This window comes from Rattus norvegicus, assembly GCF_036323735.1.
Source record: "Rattus norvegicus strain BN/NHsdMcwi chromosome Y unlocalized genomic scaffold, GRCr8 chrY_unlocalized_21, whole genome shotgun sequence".
NCBI classification, from domain to species: domain Eukaryota; kingdom Metazoa; phylum Chordata; class Mammalia; order Rodentia; family Muridae; genus Rattus; species Rattus norvegicus.
The window spans coordinates 2,714-22,288 of NW_026947380.1; the positions used below are offsets into that span (position 1 = coordinate 2,714).

At 35.4% G+C, this 19,575-nt stretch overlaps 1 long non-coding RNA gene across 10 annotated transcripts in view; it reads left to right on the forward strand.

The window, feature by feature from the left end:
* The first annotated feature begins 4,641 nt into the window (after positions 1-4,641).
* LOC120099711 (uncharacterized) overlaps positions 4,642-19,575 on the forward strand; it is a 43,765-nt gene continuing 28,831 nt past the window's right edge. For 5 of the 10 annotated variants that reach the window (XR_010062176.1, XR_010062180.1, XR_010062177.1 and 2 more), the window contains exons 1-2: positions 6,909-14,674; positions 19,257-19,316. This is a non-coding gene — a long non-coding RNA (uncharacterized LOC120099711). Of the gene's footprint in view, positions 4,933-6,907; positions 14,675-19,256; positions 19,317-19,575 lie in introns of those variants that run through there. The other 5 variants (XR_010062185.1, XR_010062178.1, XR_010062184.1 and 2 more) reach the window with 5 other exon arrangements.

Below are 19,575 nucleotides of genomic sequence, written 5' to 3' on the forward strand. Positions count from 1 at the left end.
AGGCAAAGTTTTATATGCTAGAATGTACACTTTTGGGAGTACTGGAATTTAGTTCATCCTATTTCATTATTTTCTCTGAAAGACTATTATTTACTAATTTGTTTTAAATTTTTAGAAGTATTTTGTGTGTGTGTGTGTGTGTGTGTGTGTGTGTGTGTGAGTGTGTGCCTGTTTGAGTATACATACATACATATACATGTTCATTTGATAATTCAAATATAATAAGACCAGAGAAAGTAGCTTGAGTGATATTGATAATTTATGGACACAGTTAATTTTTGTATATGATGTATATATAAACTTGAAAATATTTCTGAGTATTTTTCAAAAGCAATTTTTAAATATGTACACTAGATCACACATGCTAATTGCATTTTTATCTTTTTCCACACTAATTTTATCTCATTGGATGTCTAGAAAGAAATACATGGATCCATGAATCATGTCTTAACTCCAACTGTAGGTAGAATCAATGATAGATCTTACTTTTACTCACCTTTAGTTCATAAATTATATATTTAATTTGCTCTATTTATATTAGAAACGTGTGCCATATATATATATATATATATATATATATATATATATATATATTCATTGATAACTTCCTTCTGTCAACAAACATTAAGAATTAATTATTTATATGCATTATTACAAAATCTAAGAACGTTTAGTTTCTTCCATAATCAGCTACCATAATGCATAAATATTAGAACCATTTCCTGACTGACGCTATTAACAAAAAGTACTTGATGTACCATTCCTATAAACATATTTTGATATTATCCATCAAAGTGTCTTCACGGAGATGTCTAACTTTTACTAAAGGGAAATATAGTAAAATTGTTATTATCTTTGAATCACAAATGATGTCAGTATTTTTTCCATTCTATATTTATTTAAATTGTAAAATACAGTTCTTTTAAAATAAGGCATAGAAAAAAGGGACATATTGGCTATAGACAGCAAAAGAGAACAAAGAAATTAATGCTAAACTCTAATATTTGAGCCAATATCAGAAATGGGAAATGATATTTTACTATTAATTTAATGAGACATAGTGTCATTTTTATTTAATAATTTTTCCTGAATATTTTATGTATTTTCAGTTCAAATGGTATATCCTTTCCTACCTTTCCCATAAACCCCCACTTCAGCTTCTTTGAGGATGTTCCCATTCCCACCCACCCACCTCAACCTCAATCCTCTGGCATTACCCTACACTGGGGATATAAGTCTTCACAGTATTAAAGGCTTTTCCTTCCAATCATGCTCGACAGTGCATTTCTCTGCCACACATGTGGCTGGTATCGTGGGTTCCTCAATCTGTACTCACTAGTGGGTTGTTTAATCCCCCGAATTTATAGTGGGATCTTGTTGGTTGGTGGTGTTGTTTTTCCTGGGGTTTTGCAAATCCCTTCAGATCATTAAGTATTTTTTCTAAAACTTCCATTGAAACCCCCTTGTTTAATCCAAGGTTAGCTGCAACCATCCTCATTTATATCAGTAGGGATCTGTCAGAGCCTCTCATGAGACATCCATATCTGATTTCTATCAGTAAGGATTTGTTGGCATCAGCAATAAAGTCTGGATTGGGTGGCGGCATAGTGGATGGATCCCCACGTGGGGCAGTCTCTGGTTAACCCTTCTTCAGTCCCTGCTTGACTCTTTATCATTGTATTTCCTCCCATGAATATTTAGTTCCTTTTTCTTAGAAACAATGTAGCATCCACATTTTGGTATTCTTTATGCTTGGGCTTCATATGACCTGTGGATTCTTTCTTATGAATATGTTTGTGTGTGTGTGTGTGTGTGTGTGTGTTTATAATACAATATATATGTATGTATGCACATATAATTATATATATATATATAATTATATATATATTGTTCCTATACACATATAGCATCATGTGTCCTTGTTACATGTTGGAGCATCTTTTGGGTAAATAACCAAGAAGTGGTATTGCAGGATCCTCATGTATTACCAATTGTGTTAGAAAATTCCAGACTGATTTCCAGAGTGGTTATACCAGCTTGCAATCCCACCAACATTGGAGGAGTGTTCCTCTTTCTCTACCTCCTTTTAATTATCATTTGTCATCTGAATTTGTTTTTATCTTAGCCATTCTGATTGGTGTGCTGTGGAACCTCAGGTTTTTTTTTTTTTTTTTTTTTTTTTTTTTTTTTTTTTTTTTTTTTGGTTTACATTTACCCGATGGGTAAGGATGTTGATACACCTTAGTTAAGAATTCATTTTTTAGCTCTATACACCATTTTGAAAGGACTATTTGATTCCCTGTAACATAATTCCTTGAGTTTTTGTTTAGATTGAATTTAGCCCTCTATCATATGTAGGATTGGTAAAGATCTTTTCTTAATCGATTGGTTGCTCCTTTTTCCTAATGACAGTGCCTTTTTCCTTACAAAAGCTTTACAATTTTATGAAGTTCCATTTGTCAAATCTTGATCTTAGAGCATAAGCCATTGGTTTTATATTCAGGAAATTTCCCCAGTGCCCAAGTGTCCAAGATTCTTTCACATTTTTTCTTCTATTAGTGTTAGGTTATATGATTTTATGTGGAGACCCTTGATCCACTTTGACTTGAGCTTTGTATGCGGTGATAAGAATTGATTGATTTCCCTTCTTCTGCATGCTAATTTCCAGTCAAACCAGCATTATTTGTTGAAAATGCTATGTTTATTCCATTGGATGGTTTTGGCTCCTTTGTCAAATATCAAGTGCCTGGGATGTGCCTTCATTTCTGGGTCTTCAATTCTATTCCATTGATGTGGGTATCTGTCTCTGTACCATAACCATTAAATTTTTATCATTATTTTTCTGTTATACAGTTTGAGGTAAGGGATAGTGATTCCCAAAGAAGGAAAAGATCTTTACCAATCATGCAACAGATAGAGGCCTTATATCCAAAATGTACTAATAACTCAAGAAGTTAGACCGCAGGGAGACAAATAACCCTATTAAAAGTGAGGTTCAGAGCTAAACAAAGAATTCACAGCTGAGGAATGCCAAATGACTAAGAAACACCTAAGGAAATGTTCAACATCTTTAGTCATAAGGGAAATGCCAATCAAACCAACCCTGAGATTTCACTTCACACCAGTGAGAATGGCTAAGACCAAAAACTCAGGTGACAGCAAATGCTGGCGAGGATGTGGAGAAAGAGGATCACTCCTCCATTGTTGGTGGGAATGTACAACCATTCTCGAAATCAGTTTGGAGGTTCCTCAGAAAATTGGACATTGAACTGCCTGAGGATCCAGCTATACCTCTCTTGGGCATATACCCAAAAGATGCCCCAGCATATAAAAAAGACACGTGCTCCAGTATGTTTATAGCAGCCTTATTTATAATAGCCAGAAGCTGGAAAGAACCCAGATGCCCTTCAACAGAGGAATGGATACATAAAATGTGGTACATCTACACAATGGAATGTTACTCAGCTATCAAAAACCATGCCTTTATGAAATTCATAGGCAAATTGATGGAACTGGAAAATATCAACCTGAGTGATGTATCCCAATCCCAGAAAAACACATATGGTATGTACTCATTAATATGTTGCTATTAACCCAAATGCTTGAATTATCCTAAATGCCTAGAACACATGAAATTCAAGATGGATGATCAAAATGTAAATGCTTCACTCCTTCTTTAAAAGGGGAATAAGAATACCCTTGGCACAGAATAGAGAGGCTAAGATTAAAACAGAGACAGAAGGAACATCCATTCAGAGCCTACCCTACGTGTGTCCCATACATATACAGCCACCCAATTAGACAAGATGGATGAAGCAAAGAAGATCAGGCAGACAGGAGTCAGTTGTAGATATCTGCTGAGAGACACAGCCAGAATATGGCAAATACTGAGGCAAATGCCAGCAGCAAAGCACTGAACTGAGAACAGGAAACCCGTTGAAGGAATCAGAGAAATAACTGGAAGAACTTGCAGGGGCTCTAGACCCCATATGAACAACAATATCAAGCAACCAGAGCTTCCAGTGACTAACCCAGTACCTAAAGACTATGCATGGACTGACCCTGAACTCTGACCTCATAGTAGCATTGAACATGCTAGTAAGATCACTCATGTAAGGGGAAGTCTTTGGTCCTGCTAAGACTGAACCCCTAGTGAACATGTTTGTTGGGGGGAGGGCGGCAATGGGGGGAGGATGGGGAGGGGAATACCCATAAAGAAGGGGAGGTGGAGGGGTTGGGGTATGTTGGCCTGGAAACCGGGAAAGGGAATAATACTCAAAATGTAAATAAGAAATACTCAAGTTAATTAAAAAAAAGAAATGAAAGGATCCAGTGTTAGAAATATGCAAAAAAAATTAAGCGAAAGACTACAGAAATTTGGAAGGGAGATGAGATGCGGACAGGTCTAGGAGGAGCAGGAGGGATTGTGGGTGCACTTGATCAGAGCACATTGTATTACATGTACGGAATGTTCCACAAATGAAAAGCAAACCTTCCCATCCTTTTGCTAACCTTATGCTGTGTTACGATGCAAGGCTTTCAAGAAGAACACAGATCAGATATCAGCTCCTGCTTCTTCCTTTAGGGGTGCCCTTGTGGTGAATAAACTCTACAAGCAGAAAAAAAAGAAAAAGTAAAGAAGTTCTTTTCTTGTTGAGGAGAGTTTTCTCTGTCATGGGTTTTTTGTTATTTCAAATGAATTTTCAAATTGCTCTTTCTAACTCTATGAAGCAGTGAGTTGGAATTGTGATAGCGATTGCCTTGAATATGTTGATTGCTTTTGCCAAGTTTGCCATTTTTGCAATATTAACTCTACCAATCCATAAGCATGGAAAATCTTTCCATCTGAGATTTTCTTCATTTTTTTTTCTTCACAGAGTTGAAGTTCTTGTCATAAAGACCTTTTACTTGCTTGGTTAGAGTCACACTGAGGTATTTTTTATTATTTGTGACTAATGTGAAAATTGTCATATCCCTAATTTCTTCTCAACCTGTTTATCCTTGAAGTAGAGGAAGCGTAATGATTTGTTTGAGTTAATTTTATATCCAGCCATTTTACAGAAGTTGTTTATTGGCTGAAGGAGTTCTCTGGTTGAATTTTTGGGGTCACTAAAATATACTATCATATCATATACAAATCATGATATTTTGACTTCTTGAATTCCCTTTATCTCCTTTGGTTGTCTAATTTCTGTGAATAAGATTTCTAGTGCTATATTAAAGAAGTAAGTGGAGATTGGGCAACCTTTTCTATTCCCAGATATTTGTTGAATTGCTTCAAGGTTCTCTCCATTTATGTTGATGTTGGGTACTCTTTTTGTAATATTGTTTTTACTAAGTTTATGTATGGACCTTGAATTTATAATATGTACCAAATCTTTTAACATGAAGAGGTATTGATTGTTTTCATTTTTTGTCACCATCTAACAATGTGATAATTTGTTCCCCCACCCTGTGAGTTTGCTTAAATAATTGATTTTTCTATATGCTGACCTCACATTGAACCATCACCATTTTTTGAAAATTCTGTCTTTTTTCCATTAAATGGTTTTAGAACATTTGTCAAAGATAAAGTGACCGTAGGTGTTTGCATTTATTTCTGGATCTCCAGGCTTGGATATCTGGTAAATTTTTCACTTACCATGAATGCAGAAACCAAGATACTCCATGACAAAGCCAAATTTACAAAACATCTTTCAACAAATCTAGCCCTACATGGGATAGTAGATGGACACTTCCAACACAAGAAAGGAACTACACCCTAGGAAAAATTTGGGAATTAATCTTTCAACAAACCCAAAAGATGATAGCCACACAAAAGTAATTCCATTTCTAACAATAAAAATAGCAGGAAAGAACAATAAATTTTATTTAATATCTCTTATCATCAATGGACTTAATTCTCCAATAAGAATATATAAACTAAGGGATTGAATAAATAAAGTGGACCGAACATTTTGCTGCATACAGGAAATATACCTTAATTATATAGACAGTCACTATCTCAAGGTAAAAGGCTGGAGAGAAATTCCAAGCAAATGGTCCCAAGAAATAAAACGGAAATAGCCTTTCTTACATTGAATACAATTGACTTTCAACCAAAGATATCAAAAATGATAAGGAAGGACAAAATAATTGTAAAAGAAAAAATAATACTAAGATGAACTATCAATTATGAACAACTATGTTTCAAATGCTAGGGCACCTAAATTCACCAAAAGAAAATCACTAAGCCTCAAAGAGTATATTGGCGCCAACACGATAATAGTAGGAGATTTCAATACCCAAGTTAATCAATTGACCGTTTGTGGCAACTGAAACTAAACTGACACATTAAAAATAACAGAAATAATCATCCAAATGGATTTAGCAGATATTTAAATAACATTTCATCCTAAAACTAGAGAATATACCTTTTTTCTTTGCACCTAAAAGTAACTTCTCCAAACTTACCATATACTGTGTCACTAAACAGGTCCATATAGATACCAGAATATTGAAATAATCCCATGCACCCTATCAGATTATCATGGACTAGTGCTGGTCTTCAATACTTTCTTATTTTTATATTTGTTTTTATTATCGATATTTGCTTAATGTGGTATTTTTGAAACACTAGCTTTCTTGATAGTTTGGCACTATGAAATCTAGGTTGGGTTTAGCCTAATAGTAATTCTTCCATTTTGCCTCTATAGTAGCAAGAATGAGAGCTCCATTCCATTCTTTGGTATATACTATATTTTGAGTGAACATTTTGGGCACACAGTGCATTTAATGGTTTTCATCTCTTCTTAAGTATATATTATTATTATCTCATCTTAAAAATTTGTAACTTGACAATGACATTTTTAATATCATGTTTCTGAATGGGTCTTTTGATCTCATTTTGTTTATATTTTATCTCCATTTTAAATAGATTTTCCTTTGTGAATATTTTCTGTCTTTAAGTATGTTTGTGCCTTTATGAGATTTTATTATTGTTTATCAATGAAAAAATGCATTTTATTTACACCAGCAGCCATACAGGAAGGGGAACACAAGAGTTAGTTAGCTATTTGTATAGTATTGGTTACTTATTAAAAAATAAAAATCTCTGAAACAAAGGACAGTGATTAATTTCACACTATCCTCCCCCAATGTTCCCAGCATACAGTAATTCCTAGTAATGGCCTGAGGTCATGTGGTGTTGGGAAATACTTTATGGAAGAATAAACCCACAAACCACAGAATATTTAAAGAAAATCTTTCTTCCATACACACAGATACATAATACGATTACAGGGAGGTCAATACAATTAATTAAAGAAGATGTAAAGAATATGTTGTTACAAGAAACTGAGGACAAGGAAAGAATTTCAAACCACTGTCAACTATACAATGGTGAACATTTGTTCCCAAAAAGTAGTTTGTGTGCCAGAACAATAACAGCTGTACTGGACCCACCTTTTATCTACACAAAGTGGGGAGCTATGGTCCTATTGGAAACAATGAAGACAGAAAACCAAAACAATAGCAAAAGGGGAATTAATATAAGCAATCTGGTAATGCAAACTACCAAAGACATCTTTATGTTCTAACCAGAAATCGCAGGAAAACTCATATCTGAGCGCCCTATCTAATGACAAGAGTGAGCAAGCCATGGCCTTTCTCCCTTTCATATTTTTAAGTACTTTACAGAAACAAGAATCTCAGATTGCTTTATCCATGATTTATGAAAGGGTTTTCTAGGCGTAATGTATTAAGAAATCATTTAAAAGTATTTTTAGCTCCTGACAAGTTTTTATTAAAGTCCTCAAACTTCTTGGACTTAGATCCCAAAGTGTAACTAGGCCAAACCTGAGCTGTAAAACTATGACAAGGCAACAATAACAGATATTTTCATGGCCCAAGCACTATAGCAATATACTATTGAGTACAGAGATCCAAATTTATTCAAACAGATCAAGAGAGAAGGGAGAAAAAAAGTTAGAAAAGTGATGAAGAATCAACACCTCCCTTGTGTATGCCAGCATTTATGGTTCTGCAGTAAGTCCTAAGAGGCAGTATCCAAGTACCAAGGGGAGGAAAGGACTAAGGACAAGACAGGGAGATAAACTAGCATGGCAGGTGTATGTAAGAGAAAAACTTAGACATAAAAATGTCCTGTAATTTAAAAAAAAAGATTTTTTTCATTATTTTTTCATTCCAATCAAAAGAGACATCCATGAATGATTCTCCTCTAAGGCTTCCATAAAAGAGGTAAAACAAAAACGAATATAAACATTGAAAGTTTGAAAATAAAACAAAAGAAAAAGAACTTGTGTACGTTTCAGAGCAGGAGCACTGAAAAATGAACTAAATCTGGTCAAGATGAAACCTAGAGTGAGAAGTAGGAACTAGAATTAAGAGCTGCAAGAGATAGGCAGGTGAGGAGTGACAGGAACATGGCCAGGCCTGAGAGATAAGACTGGTCCTTTACAAGGGCACAGAATGAGGTAAGAAAACATTTCAAATAAAGCAGCACCTTTCCTTTATGCTCACCTCAGTAATCCCATCCTCTAATAACCCCCATTTACATACTAAAATAGAAGAGTTGTGGTATGTATATCACTCACTTCCCATTTACTTTTAACCCTGCCTCCAAAGTCAGGAAGTCCAAACTTTCTAACTTCCAAGAACAAAAATACAGCCCCAGGTATAAGGGGGTCCTGAGGGCCAAGTGACAAACTGCAATATGTGAGAGTAGAGAATATGGAAATTTCTCATTCAACATAGCAGAAGTTTGATGGCCCAAGCTAAGAAAGGAAAAGGCAACCATATCAGGTAAACAAGGTCTGCTTCTCATAACATTAAACTCATTTATATTATTCTTTCCTTTAAAAAAGAAATACTTTATTTGGGCTTATAATCCAGAATATCAGAGTCAGTGATGGATGATATCAGAGTAAAGATAAACAGGCAGAGGTTGCTGAAAGATTACATCTCAGACCATAAGCAGAAGGTGGAGAAAACTAGATTGAAATAGCTTCAGTCTTTTGAAACCTCAAAGCCTACCCCTAACAACATACCTCCTGCAACGAGGAAATACCACTTAGTGAGATTGCAATTTTTGGGCATTTACATTATTCTTAACTACACTTAGTCAAATCACTTCCCAGCTCAATCTTCATTTTGAATGAAGCTGATTTTCCTGCAAAGTGGCTGTACCATCTTCTCTTCCTAATATTGGCTTTCATCATGTGTATAACAGATGATTCTGGATGCATAGGGGATGTTTTTATTCCTATGTATCATTCCATTTATGTACTACATGTGTACTGACATTTCAATGAGTTTCATTTGGAAAAGGTATAAATGGTTGATCTTATATATACGGTTTCAACCTCTATTAACATCTTTTAGAAAATATCAAATATCCATTCTTGATTAATAATTTCTTCTCTCATAAGATAAAAAAATAAAATTTTACTCTAATCAAAATAATTATCTATATTTTCATACTGAAAAATGCAGAAGAATATTAAGATAATGTGGAATATTAAATCAGCTGAAATGCATGTTCATTAATTAAGAATAACCAGAATCATTGATATGTTTTTGGAACATAATATACGAACAAATACCAAAGCATTGAATAAATAGTGTCAGAAGACGAGAGTCATTATATAAAATGTACCTTACCTTCAGATCCAGTGTTTTTGTTCATGTAGCAAGAATTCAATTTACCTACTCTTCCTCAGTATTTTTCATCCTCTCATTGACTCGAATTTCAAAGCTGTATCCTATAACTAGCATGATTGTTAAATTTCAAACCAAGAACAGTGCATGTGTCAATAATTTTCCGCCTTTCCTTATTTGTGTTTTATTCTGTTCCCAAAGGCCATGTTGTGTTGAAGTTATGAAGAATTTCTTGCTCCTTTGATGAAAATTTTCTGAAAGCATAGATTATTCATATTTGTAAAATACTATTGATATGTTTAATAGTACTGGATATTATAGTTAAAATCATCTGGGTTAGGAATTTTTGCATGTATATCATAACACACTAAAATACTAAAGATTAAAAGTAGAAGAGATAGAATTTATTACATGTTTTTACTCTTCTAGGGTTTGTAAGTTTACAAAATCTGAGCAAATGATTTCTTTCTGTGAAATTCACATTCATGAGCTATTATATTCTAATCAAACAGTGTGTCAGCACCAATAAACTTGGATTAAATTCTAATTGCAATACAAAATGTTTGTAGTAAGTAAATGGGCAAATAATTTGTCTGAATATACTAAATAAGCATGTAGTATAATCATAGGTTTGCTCTTAATTAAATAAGTACTCCCAGATACACCTTGAAAAAATACAGATAGTAATGTAAGTTTTTTTTTTATATAACAGCTAATAATGGTCTGAGTAATGGTTTAAATCAACAAACCATGAACAGTAAGTAGGAATGTCTAGTGAGTTAGAGGTTCTTTCAAGCATCTTCAAGGGTCTAAAATAAATTCCTTTATAATTCTCCTAAATCCACTTATCATGAAACATTCCACATCAGAGTAAATAACACCAACATCTTTTCATTTTCTCAAAAAAAGTCATTGGGTTTCTTTTCTTCCTACTCAACCCACCCTCATTCTACTACCAAACACAACAATTTCCATCATAGCTCTCTGATATGACTCTTTTTCATTATCATTGACCCTACTTCCAGATAGACTTCAAAAACATCCTTAAAATCATTCTCTGTATCATATCATAATTCATAAGTAACCAGAGTCCCTTACTATATACATTGTGAGTTAAACAAACTTATTTAAAACTATTCAATGATTTCTAAGACATTTTCAGTAAATAAAAATTATATGTCTAACATTGTTTCTATATTCCCATATGAGTCATTGCCTGAGATTCAGCTTTATTTGGACCGTTCTTCTATCTCTTAATCAATACAAACTACTCTCATATTTACTTTTTTGTATATGTCAAGGTCTTTGTCCTCTTATCATCCTTATATTTACTGTAATTTTGCCCAAAATATAGATCAATTATTTTTCATCTAATTTAACTTAAATGTCACTTCCTCATGACAATCTCCATGACCTTATTTCTAAAATAGATTCTTCAACTACTTGCATACTATCAACTCCAACACACTGATTTATGCATTCATTTTTTTTCTTTTTTCTTGTACTATAATGCAATCTTTATAAAAGAAAGTTCATAATACTTTCTATTCATTCCTAATCTATACACTATTATGGACATGGTACATTAGTGGAGACTTATTATTTATTACATGATTCAGTAAGTTGCATAAATAAACTTTATACTATTCTTCATTTTAATGAATATGCATCCCGTGCATTGGTTAGACCATCATGTAGTAATTATGTGAGTTCTTCAATTCAGTGACCTAGTTGACATTGCCTAAACATTTTAATTTGTCACAGATAGTCTCTGTCATATTCAAAACAATACTTTGTTCACTGAACAATTATCTCAGCTGGGAATATATTTGATATGAAAGAATGAGATTCCTAAGTTTAATTCACAGCATCCATGTGAAAATGCCAGCTGCCATATGTTTGTGGTCCCATCTCTGAAGAGACAGAGAGATGATGATTCCTAGGCACTTACTTATCAGGGAGTCAAATTTCTTTTGTGAGCTGTTCCAGTGAAAGTTTAAAAACCAAGAGGACCCAGAGCTGTGTTCCCAGAGCTGAACCTGTACCTCAGCTCTCTGTCCCCAGATCCAATGAGGAAATAGATGGACTTCCAGGAGTGCTGACACACTCAAGAGCACAGGAAAGACTTTTTCTTCTCAGAGGTAACTTCCTGGAGTGCTCAGAACCCACGAAAAGAGGTGCAGTCTGTTACAGCATACTTTTGTTTCTATCTATTCCATATAGCTGAAATTTATCCACAGTTCTTGGCACACAAGATAATTCAAGAGAGAACAACGGTCCCATTACTGTTGACACACAGGCTAAGAGAGAATTCAAGCCACTTTCAGAGACAGCAAAACCAGCTAACTCCAGATGGTGAGGGGCAAGTATAATTCCCTAAGGAACATAAACTGATGTTACTAGACATCATCAGAAACCAGTTCTCCCACCAAAGCTAGCCCAGTCTACCCCTGACACACCAGAAAAGAGATAGAAAAGTTTGTAGTTCAAATCACTGAACATGATGAGGTTAAAGGATTTTAAGAAGGACATAAATAACTCCATCAAAGAAATACAAGACAACAGATGTAAAGAGATAGAAGCCCTCATAGAGGAAACCCAAAAATCCCTTAACGAATTACATTACAACATAACCAAGCTGCTGGAGGAATTGAAAAATCCATCAGGAAGTAAAAATGGAAACAGAAAACAACAACAACAACAACAAAAACAACAACAACAACAACAACAACAGCAAACCACACAAAGATGAAAACTCTGAATATAGAAAACCTGGGAAAGATATTAGGAGTCATAAACGCAAGCATCAACCAACAGAATATAAAATATAGAAAAGAATCTCAGGGGCAGAAGATACCATAGAAAACAGTAACACAATTGTCCAAAAATACAAAAGAAAAAACTCCTAACCCAAAACATCCAGGAAATCATAGACAAAATGAGAAGATAAAACCTAAGGATAATAGGTATAGAAGAGAATGAAACTCCCACTTTGAAGGGTCAGTAAATATCTTCTACAAAATTATACTAGAAATCTTCCCTATCCTAAAGAAAGAGACAACCTTGCACGTACAAAAAGCAAAAAGAATTCCAAAAAAATTGGAGCAGAAAAGAAATTTCTTCCATCACATAATAGTTAAAATATAAAGTGCACAAAACAAAGAAAAAAATGTTAAACGCAGTAAGGGAAAAAGGTCGAGTAACATAAAAAGGGAGACCAATCAGTATTCCACACTTCTTAAAATAGACTGTGAAAGCTAGCAATCCTGGGCATATATCACACAGATCCTAAATGAAAAAAAATGTCAGCCCAGGCTACTGTAAAACCTCTCAACTACCATAGATGGAGATTCCAAGATATGCCATGTCATGAGCAAATTTACACAATATCTTTCCACAAATCCAGTCCTACAAAAGATGATAGATGGAAAATTCCAGTACAAGGCAGGAAACTACACCCAGAAAAAGAAAGAACACAATCTACTTTTAAAAAACACAAAAAAGAGATAAAGTAGGTAGCCACAGAAACATAATTCGACATTTAACAAGAAAAATAATAGACAAAACCAATCATTTTCCGATATCATTAAACATCAAAGGACTCAAATACCTATAAAACGACAAACACTAGAAGTCAACTGCCCTGGAATAAAAACACTTTATTCTTCCTCTGTCTGCAATGGAGGGGTCAGAGACTTGGCCATCTGATGGACCAAAATCTAGAATTGACCTTGTGACTGAGGAGTGTCTCAAACATTCAGCCTCTGCTGTAGTGTACCTGAAACTGAATCCTTGTGAACAAGAATCCATAGAAGATCCTCACTTTGTTTGTGGCTGACCAGAACTTGTTCCTCAAACCTTATTGCATAGCCAATACAACTCTGACCACCAAAAAATCTTCAAGAACAATGGATTGAGGTCCCTTGGCCAATGAATAAAAATTCCAGCCTGGATCCAAGGCCACTTATCTAAGATTCTCACCAGAAAGGCCAATATCCCTCACACCCATACCTGTGCGGCTTATAGTAAGTTTAAATAGGGTTTAGATCCAGTGACTTTGACACAAGATTTCAGAATAAATCTCAGATTGCTGTCAAGTCTGTAGTGGAGGCCTTGGAGATAAGAATTTTCTTGAGTTCTCTGAAAATATGGAGCCCTGGAGTGCTGGGACCATAGTCTTCTATAGAAGGTAATCAGGAATAGTCCCTTACTTTCAAACTGGTTTAAGAACTTTCTCCTTTCAAAAACATTGGTATTTTTTTCTGCTCAGGATGATTAGGCCTTAGAGTTACTCATTTGACCAAATGGTCTCTCAGAACCATCCCTTTTGCTTGGGGCCCATGGAATATTTTACCTCAGACCATGGAGCATTGATCCCTCTGTTGAAGGTTCACTGAAATCCAAAAGGAGGGAGCAAATCCTGGAATCTCATGCTACTTCCTTGTGTAAGGTCACATGATATGTTGTGAAGTCATCAGTCTGGTGCTCATTTCTTTTTGGTTGAATATAGTTTTTAGGAGGCAATCAGGCTTAGGACACCCCCAACTTTTCTTGAATCATGGAATCTATATTCAGTCTCTTGCAGATTCAGCTAAAGATGTGTATATGCTAGACTGTGAAGTACCATTAGAAGATGAAGCAATGTAGGACCTCTTGAGCTATTGTAAGCAATTTAATTTTTTCTCAAATACTAGGGGAATTTGAATACTCAAAACAATTTCCTGTCACAGGGACATCAGCAACTCTTCTTTACTTGGGGGTACTCATCTATTCTTTCTTTGATTAAGGAGGTGTCATATGTTATCCCTGAAAGAAAGGTTACTTCATATCATTCTAGTTTGTCCAAAGGAAGTTTAGATATTAATTTAGGGTGAGGAAACCCACACTATTTCTTGATATTATGGACTGTGCCACAGATATGTTTCCTAATTTTTCCCTGGTTTCTCTGTCAGTTCAAGGTAGACTGGAGGTTCACTTGGGATGCAATGAAGAGCCCCTGACAAGCATATTCTTCAAAGTAAGATGAATATATTCCCCTTTCTTTGAATAAGAAAATCTAGACATACCCTTAAAGTTGAACGTGGCTTAATACAAATTCTTCTGATAAAGAACATACAGAGAAGCAAATGAAATGAATTATCATACAGATGTTTATTTTTTCTTAAGGAAACTTTAAATTAATATCCCCTGACAATGGTTTCTTCCGAGAATCCACCTCTATACAGAGAATCTCAGTTCTATTCTTCTAAGAGGTCTTAATGTTTCCTTCTGACCTGGGTGGCCAGGCATACATAAAAGTTTGAAGGAATGGCAGACCACATGGACATGATGTCCTCAGACATGTCAGTGCAAATCTGAGCCCTAACCTACGTTCTGCCTTTAAGGTTTGTAACATAAAATGGAGCAGTTTCATCTTTGTTGTCCATGATTATCCTGCTGCTTAACAGCTTGAGGAAAAGATAAATCCAGAGATTACCACCCAATATGTAAGAGCAAATTCCCTAATTTCTGGCAAGTACGCCTCATAGTCCCCAGACACATGGTTATTCTGGACTGTGAAAACAGTTGCACTTGACTCTCTTCTTCCAGTACCCAAGGAAAAACTTTGCCTGAAGGATTCTGTGACCTTTTCGCTCTTTCCAGTCCTCCTAAATGTTCTCTCTGAATATTGGGCCCTTGAATTTCCAACAAAGTAGTTGTATACCTAACTGATCAGACATATTTTCAAAAGTGACTCCTTCTATAATCCAGGGACTCGACTCTACTCCGTTTTGAAGTCCCAGAGTCGAAGTTTGGAATCAGAGTATATAACCCTTGCAAACTGCAATCAGGCAAATCAATAGAAATGTAATAATTTCAACATTTCTGCTTAGATCTTAACAGCTGAACGAACCAGAAGGATTAACCTAGCCAGAAACAATTATCCAAAGCCTTTGGCAGAAGAAATATGTTCCTGTCTTTTCTCTTGCATTAACAGAAATTATGAATATATAAAACTCTGAATGAGAATTTGAAACTTATGATTACTGCTGGAAACTTTATCCTGGCATAAGGTACCAGGGACCTTTTCTGTTGACAGAAGTGTGTATGGCACCTATATACACTATGCCTGAAGAAATTTCTCTTCATTTTCAATAGTGCTTTAGAGTTTTCCTCTCTTACATGGGGTTCACTTTACCCAGTGTTAACTTACTCCTTCTTCTTATATTGTAGAGCATGTCAGTACTCGCCAAAGTACAGCATTGCCCTAGATCCTTTATGGTAAAGAGGCTTAAAACCTGCTTGAAGACTTACATGGCCCTTTTATATTCCTATTCCCATCAAGTGGTGTTGTCTTTTCTCCTTAAAGAGCTGCCAGACCAAGGGAGTGTTATACCACGCATCCTACATGAATGATCATCTAACATTCCCTGTCTTTCCAGTAGGATTGTGGGTCAATTTTGTACTTCAATCCACCCAGTAGATTTTAGACCCTCAGCTTCTGCAAATGGGGGCTTGGGAAATCAAATTCTATTGAAAGGGCTCTAAAAATTATTCCCAGTGCACATCAATTGTCTCAGACCTCCTCCCTGTGTACTATGGGAATTTTGGAGTACCTGTGGAACTAAAGAATCACTAGAGCTGCCCTTCGTCCTATGCCACAGAACACAGCTATTAAGAAAGTTTGCTTAAAACTAACCTCTTTATTCAAGGTATTCATACAACACATATGCAAACAATGGTATCTTATATTTCTCTGCTTCTAAATCCTAGTTCAGAAGACACAAAGCTAAATTGACTCTTATACTATGTGCCTTAAAGTAGGTCATCAAAATATACACCATTCCTATATTTTATTCACATATGTGTGTAGCTGAACACATCCATGAAGAAACATCACCGCTTCCTGAACCACTTATACTGTTGTTGTGACCATTGCCTGGACTAAAAGATATATAGGGTATACATATAGAGAACATACTTAGAAGTTACTGAGATAGAGGCAGAACATTTCTCCAAGACCCAGTGTAGCCGATAACCTTCCCCTGCTGACCATGGGTGAAGTGGATACTTCTTTTCTTCAAAATATGACTAGGGACCTCCACATTCTGAACCAATACATTCAGGACTTCACTTTTGCTGAAGATCTTCTCAGAACTTCCCATTCTGTGAATCTCTTCTCAGAACTCTACTGTTCTGATATACGTCCTAGACTCATTCCTCTTTGACGAGGCCCTGAGAACCACCCTGAATGATGATGTGACTCCTTCCCCATCAGTGTGGCCTTGGATCTTTCTCACCTCTTGATGGAGTACACTTCCTTTGACCAAAGGAAATTCACACATTCCTTTATTCACAAGGTGACATGAGACATGCTTTTCCAAAAAATAGTATGCCATACCTTGTATTCTAAAGAAGTCCCTCATGAATTTGAATTACCTCACATGGATATACTCTAAATAATAGAAATTCAAGGCTTTTACCTTTTACCATGGTGGATAGAGAAATATGTTCTTCCACTCGGGTTTGAGGTCCCAGTTCCTATATATAGAATCATTGATTGATGGAATCAATCCAATCACTAGAAATCAAGAGCACCCTTTGTTGCTGCCAATATATGGACATATTAAGACAAACTGAATGAGCAAAAGATCCAGAGACAGTAATGCAGGCTGTTTAAAAAAGGCCTGGGATGTTACCTGCACTTCCCCATATTAAATACAAGATGTAAAATTCCTACCAACTAAAGAAGTATAGAAATTGAACGGCATTGTTGGGGAAAATCCTTTACCAAATCAGGTAATAATGACATTCATGTTTCACAGGATGTTTCATACTACCAACCCGAACTCCAAGGGTTTTCTAACACATACCTTTGCACAATCAGATCTCAAAGTTTTCTCTTTATTAAAGGCGTCAAGATCTTCCTTTTTCCATCAATTACCTAAGTCATTGAACAGAATGTCAGACCTCCCTCCTACAACTGAGCCTACTCTACACATTCCCTGGTTGCCTTATGTCCTCTCAAGTACTCATATAAAGGAAAGACCCCCAAACTTTGATTATTTGAAAGTGGGCTCAATTCACTTCACTTCTGACGAAAGAGGCCCCATGGTCTCATGGCATACCTCTGTAGAAGCCAGAATCAGATTCAATAACATGCAGTTCAATGTAGTACAAAATGGGATCTTCATCCACAAAAACTATAGACATCCTGTTCCTGGCCAAGGGAGTATTGGTATGGATTGATGCTCACAGAGAAATCTCAGGTTTGGCTCCTATGGGCAAGTCTCATTGATTCCATCTATATTTGTGAGGAGTTTCAGTTGTAGCCTCTAGCTCTGGATGCCCCAAGAGCATCACTTAATTACAAGGACATCTTATACCTGATTTAACTTCATTTTTCTTAATTGCCAAACTTGACCAAGATTGCCAGGCAATCATAATTCCAATTTCCCAGTGGGACATCATAAGATTCTTGGTGTAGATCTGAGGGCAGAGTACAGATAGCTAAAATTAAAATATATGCAACCTTACTACAGAAGGTTGTCAGAAATGCAATTTTTCCATCTCTCATTTATGGATGTGTACACATGTACACTTATAAATATATACATCATATATACATATATACATCACATATATGTATATATGTATATATACATTATATATATATACATCATAGGTATACATATATACATCATATATACATACATATATGATATATATACATGTATAAATCTTATATATACATATACATATACATATACGTACACGTACACATACAGATACACATACACACACACACACATATGTGTGTGTGTGTGTGTGTTTGTGTGTGTGTGTGTGTGTGTGTGTGTATCAATGGAGCATCACAGTTCAGACAATCACCCTGATAGAAGAGCATGCTGACTAATGGAAGCTGGAAAGAATAATTGGAAGAAAATTATGCAATACCATATGTTTTCCCACCACCAAAGGTGAGCTAGAATTTTTCATTCTTCACAGTTAGGTGACTGGATCTTGGTAATTGGTTAAACATGGCCAGGCACTTTCTTGTTTAGCAAAACAGTTCAGTATGACCCCATAAGTTGCAGTTATGAACACAGGTTACACAAACTGCACCTATTTCCAAGCCATCTCAACACCATCCCCTTTAGATGAAGGGAAATCAGCACTTCACTTTGATTGGTAGCCTTCAGGTTTTTATTCTTTGACAAATAATACCTTACACCATCCTCTTCTGTCTAAGATCAGTTATAAGAATGACTATAGTTTACTATTGAGATCTCAGAATTTTTTTTTTTGCCCAAGAGGACCAAGATTAAAGAGTCCTTAGAGCATACTCAACCTTCTAATAGGGATGTTTAGATCAAAGGTAACCCTCTAATAGGGAGCTTTAGATCATGTCCATCTAATTATGGCCACTAAGAAAATACAGATGTGACCAAAGGCACTTCACTTAATTATGATCTATGTTAGTAAATTGTGAAACTTTCATTATTTGTCCTATATACCATCCTTCATGCTTATAACCATTGTCGATGATTAGCTTCAAGAGGATTTAGAGACTGAAAATCATGACTGCTGAATAATACTAATGCTTGGATCCCTGACAGGCCTCCCATGGTGTAACTGAAGATACGATATGTGAAGTAGCCCTAGCTTGCCTGCTCAAGGTAGGCTTGAACACTCCATTATACTTAAATAGGTTTGTCACTTTAAGCAGATTCTACGTTTCTTTAATATTCTACTCTTAAAAGTCATTACTTTAGATCATCGATTTATGTCCAGTATATATCAAATGTACATTCTGTATATAAGAGTGTCCGATATCTGTCTTATAAGACTTACAATTCCTGAAGTCATCTCTGGCACCCAGGTCTCAAACTCCACTTCCACTCAAAAAGGTCCTCAGCAGCTAACCTATTTGACAAA